The sequence below is a fragment of the Silene latifolia genome, chromosome 9, assembly GCF_048544455.1.
Source record: "Silene latifolia isolate original U9 population chromosome 9, ASM4854445v1, whole genome shotgun sequence".
Taxonomy (NCBI): Eukaryota; Viridiplantae; Streptophyta; class Magnoliopsida; order Caryophyllales; family Caryophyllaceae; genus Silene; species Silene latifolia.
In genome coordinates this window covers 204355445-204360870 of record NC_133534.1, presented here as the reverse complement: position 1 = coordinate 204360870, position 5426 = coordinate 204355445, and the positions used below count along the sequence as shown (strand labels likewise).

The following is a 5426-nucleotide window of genomic DNA, read 5'->3' as shown; positions in this document are numbered from 1 at the left end:
GACTACACACCGAAGTGTGTAGCCTTGCCGGATTACCCATCGCAACAAGTAATCCACTCCGCCGGTGGGGGGACCGCAGCCCATCCCCACCAAGTTATTTGCGGCGTTAAAAAAACGCCGCAAATAAATGGTTATTTGCGCCGTTTTTTTGAAAAAACGCCGCAAATAAATAGGCTATTTGAGGCGTTTTTTTTTAACAAAACGCCGCAAATAGGTATTAAAAAAAAAATTATTTTTTTTAAAAAAAAAAAAATGATCTAAACAAATGATTTAAATATAATAGCTATCAAATAGAATAACAATCTTACATTATTTTCATTCATACATCAAATAGAATAAAACACATACAAATACACAATACTTCAAAACTAATTACAATGGCACTAAAATACAAAATTAAAAAGTAACTCAAGTTTGATTCTAATCTCAAGCTTCTAAAACATAAAGACCCCATAGTATACTACGGCTATAGGACTCCTTCGTTCAACAAACCAGCTCTTATGTCACCTCTCCAAATGTTCACCGCTCAAAGTGATTTTCCTGGAGTGCGAGACAGTTGCAGCGGAACTGTCAACACAATTGGCATGTCAAAAATGCACAACATGTTTGTAGTTAAAACAGTAGTTGAAAACATAATTTTCTGCAATACTTTGTGACACTAAAGATAAAGATACACAAGATTCAGTAGCATCACAAATTTCACAAAAGTCTACAAGTTAATAGAATCCAATGCGTACATTTAATGAAAAATAGAAATCTTTCTTCGCTTGAAAGTTGAAACCAGACGTCTGTGTAGAAAAAGAACACATTTGCATAGATAACTAATCCAATACGATTCATACCCCTCTTAGTAAGAATGTAAGATAAATTACAAATGTTTAAAAAAGAACATACCAAGAGTGAAATTTGTATTATAGATTAAGAAAAGAGAACAATAAAGATTTGTATTAGCTTCTGCAACACTGAGCAGGAGCACTAACACATTACTGAAAACGCAAGGATTTACAGCTCACCATCGTGGCACAAAGACCATTGGACAGAGTAGATTGAAACTAATCATCCTATCATCACAATCGATGTAACCTGAGGTCTAAAGTCGAAAGACCACAAACAATGAGAAACTCTAACAACTACTTAGGCAAGGAAACTAATCATCCTATCATCACTTTCATCTTAGTTACATCAGATTTCAAAATGAGTTGCTGGCTGGGTTAGCCAAACTCATTAAGAAGGGCCAACAAATGGGTGTGTCCTAGTGTCTAATTCGACGGTCTAATGACATGTCCTTTGTGTTTGGCTAATAGAAGTGTTCAAGTACCGTATTCATGTCTTAAGTTCCGGACAACACAAAGTACATAGTATAAATAGTGGAAATGACATAAGTATAAATCCATCAACTACTGCTCACTACTCAGCACGTTTAAACTATAATTTTAGATTAATTACTAGCATAACAAAACTGACACTTATTTGTCTATAATATGCAGTCCTGATATGCACTACAACATGCGTTCCAATAAGAAATGCCACAACAATTCAAACATCAATTTCATCTATCCAATTTCTAAATATCTTAACAAAATCGTCATAAACTAAGACACTGAGCAGTAGGTGCAATCCTGTATGTCAATTAAAAGTGCTGAAAATCACAAGATTCAAACTTAAGTGGCCATGGACGACATAAAATAGATCTTAAATGAAAGAACGATACCTCGCATTGAACATCAATCTCCATGTTCTAGTACTCCACAAACAAACACCTTGAAAACCGAGCAATTAACTGCAACAACCAAAACCAAAACCAAAACCAATAAAAAAGGTGAACATCAATATCCCCTTGCTTCCTCTTAATCATATTAGACAAACCAGTAGTTCACTACGTAAGATAGACGCATCCAAAACACCCTAACTCACATTTCTCTTAAAAAGAATAACCGTAAAAAAGACCATTGGACAGCTCATCTTTCTTTCAATTTTTGGTCATGAACTCCCCGGCATGGACCTGAAACACAGTTCATGTGAAAATAATTTAGGGTTCGTGATTAAAATTGACCAGATTGACAAGCATATTCAAATTTTATACTCCCTCCATCCCATTTTTATTGTTCCCTTCCCAAAAAGGAAAGTAGGACAATAAAAGTGGGATAGAGGGAGTATAATAAACAAAATCATTTATACAACAAAAATCAAAATCGGTAAAAGGGAACAAACTCACAATCAAAACCCTAATTTATTTAAATGGTAAATGAAGAATTAGAGAACAAAGGTGATGTCAGCTATATTCAAACTTTATTTAGTTCTTGCAGTGGTGCGCGGTAGTTAGTGGTACAATGGCAATGAAAATTTGACAGGAAAAAAGAAAATCCTAATGTAATTACCATGTAACTCAAACACATCAGCCAATATACCAACAATTCACTCAAAGATCAATACTTTCAATAGAAATATACTAAGCAACAGATAATATCCGTATTGAGAAACAAAATTTAGGGTAAAAACCTGAGGAGAAAGAACACGAAAACGGTCGGTGGTGTGCGGAAGTTACCAGTATGGTGGCAGGTCGAGCTGCGCGGTGGACGGTGGTGCGTGGTGGAAGTGGTGGCTAGCTATCTTGGTCGACGAGGCCGATTAAGATGATTATTTAGTATCTAAAGTAGCATCATGGCACTATACATGTCCGATGAATTGTTTTTCTTATCAAACTAGTGCAAGAAAGAAATTTCTTAGATGATTGTTTTGACACAGAATATAACATCACAACTGTAACAAACTAGCTGCTCGAGTAGGTTATTAATTGAACTTGGTAAAATTCAAAATCTTTTATTGAACCTGATTGTTGAGGAGTACTTCTCAGGAACATTATTGACACTTAGCAGCTAGTTCTTGTGCGCATCCATCACCTAATGCACCTGAGTCAAAATACTTAACCGGCTTGACGGATAATACTCCAACCATAGCTACATGGATCAATAACAAGAATTAGCATAAGAGTGTTTCTTAGGAGCCTAATTGTTGAGGAGTACTTCACCAAGAAATGAGTCATTTCTAAATAAAAATTTACTCTAGCATGCCATGTTTACGGCACTGATGTTTGAGTGGCAGGAAAGAGAACTAGCAAAATCAAAATTCATTGTCAGTAGCTTCTATTTGGTATGCAAAATAATGTAGGCAGTAGGCCTCTTTTTTCCTTTTAACTGGCTAATAACAAATTCAGTGAAAAACTAATGTAGCTAATAACAAATTTATTAGTTCTTTTCGTTTTTAATTCTTAAAATTTCCCTTTTTAGAGTATATTAGTTTACCATTCCTTTTGGTGCAACCGTAGCACCAAGGAGCTTATTCACATAAACTTAATCATATAATAAAGAATTGTTCTTATCTAGTAGTTCATATAGTTAATATGTCACTTTCATGGAATATCCATACAATCTACACTTAATCAATTCACAAATTATTCAAGAAAATGCGACTAAGTCAGTACACTAAGCTATACGAAAAGTGGCCACACATTAAAGCTTGATCATCCAACATGTTATGAACATTCCAAGTATGGGAATAAAGAAATTCACAAGAAAAGGTAGAGTCCAGCTTAAAAAATGAACATATACTTTTGCAAGCATTTCAAGCATATGAGCATATTCAAGGTAAGAGGTTTCCAAAACCCGCCAACAAAAAATAATAACCAACATACAATTATCAGGTTCTAACAAGTAAAGGTACTGGATTCATATGGAAATACACGCTTACATGCAATCACAGATAATCAAACAACAAAATAACAACCTCATAAATACATGTCAGGGGAGTTCAAAATCACGTTTCAACCATGGATTATGAGTAGGGTTGATCAAAATCATCATCAATTAAAAGGTATATATTAAACACCCAAAAGCATGCCTTATGAATATCAAAATATGAAGCTCAGCTAGGAAATCAAAGTAATTACATTTCTAAAGATATAATAGGATATAAGAAAATAAACTTCTATGAATAGTAACTTTTAGACGAATTGAAAGGGCAAGTGACCAGAAGTAGTGATCCTCTGCAACCAAATTAACCTTTAGCACTACTTACTCTATAGTATTTCCTACAACTACCAAATAATCTTTCCATTTTTACAAACAACATTTGAACATCCTACAAACTAATCAAAACATAGTATAAAAGCTACAATACAAAGTTAAGCTTAACAGACTCGAAATACAAATCATAAGTAGGCAGACGAGCATATTGTTGTGTAGAGAAAAGATATCAATTGGTAAGAAAAGATAAGAAAACGAGCATATGTGCTGAATAGAACAAACTAAGCATCTAGGAAATGAAGTTTATGACACCAACCTTTATAGGACAGATAAACAAAAACCAAGGCCGTCATCAGTGACATTATGTTCTGAAAAATGAAACAGAATGATAGATAATTCAAATGCCCGGGTTTAAGTCGTCAAGAAAATTTCAAGTATTATACAGCATAATCAGATAGGCTTAATGACGGTACATGTGCAGTATATTCAAAGGTTAATTCACTTAAATCCCAAATTTAGGAACATATCCATACTAACAACTCTGTAAAAGACATTTCTTAGTTAAGCTATCAAGAACAAATCTAAAAAAGACTACAATATGATAACAATACAAACATCACACAACAAATCTGTAAAAACCCCTAATTTCATCACCCCTAGTTATCAAATCTAATCGTCTTAAGCCTAATACTTATAATGCAACAGAAACCATGCTTTGTTTAACTTCAAATAACAACACCAAGCATCACATAACAATCTAATTTGTATAATTCGAATAAGAAAAACTAACTACCCAGAAACCCTAATTAGTTAAATTAAAATTATTCAAGTTGAATATCATACCATGTAAAAGAGACTGAAGAATGTCAAGGGAGGAGATGAGTCGCCGACAAACGCTCATCGTGTGTTGTGGTTGTCGCATCCTTTGTCGTCGTGGCTATCGTGGGCCCGTGGCTGCATGAGAAAGTGCGCTGGTACCAAAATTATAGTGGCAAAAGGATAGTGGATGAGGGTGCTGGGCGAGTGACGGTGGATGTCTTGAGCGATTAGGTATTTTTAGGGTGATGAGAGATTGAGATTTGAGAGCATATGAGGACTGACTGACTAAATGATGAGGGAGGTATTTTAGGGTGATTTTATCGGCTGCGTTTTCAAGACAAAACGCCTCATATGTATGTCATTTGTGAGGCGTTTTTAAGATAAACCCGCTTAAAAAATTGTGTTTTCCGAAAAAATAAAAAAACTGAGTTATTATTTGCTGTGTTTGAGATAAAACGCCTCAAATAGGGCGCCGCAATTTAATGTTTTTGTACTAGTGCTTCCAGGATCTTCAAATCCTTGGGACCCGTATTGAGGATGACCTGCGCAAAGGGCGTCTTGGCCAAGACCACGGGTAGAGGCTAT

At 34.9% G+C, this 5426-nt stretch overlaps 1 long non-coding RNA gene across 4 annotated transcripts; it reads right to left on the bottom strand.

The window, feature by feature from the left end:
• Positions 1 to 253: 253 nt before the first annotated feature.
• Positions 254 to 5187, bottom strand: LOC141600381 (uncharacterized). Of its 4 annotated transcripts, XR_012524302.1 has the most exons (6): positions 4866 to 5187; positions 4339 to 4390; positions 2830 to 2957; positions 1915 to 2002; positions 1712 to 1780; positions 254 to 567 (listed from the first exon to the last, which is right to left on the bottom strand). It is a non-coding gene; the product is annotated as an uncharacterized LOC141600381 (long non-coding RNA). The 4 variants fall into 4 exon arrangements; XR_012524304.1 differs by lacking the exon at positions 2830 to 2957 and having other exon boundaries at positions 4866 to 5186; XR_012524303.1 differs by lacking the exon at positions 4339 to 4390 and having other exon boundaries at positions 4866 to 5186.
• Positions 5188 to 5426: the final 239 nt, after the last annotated feature.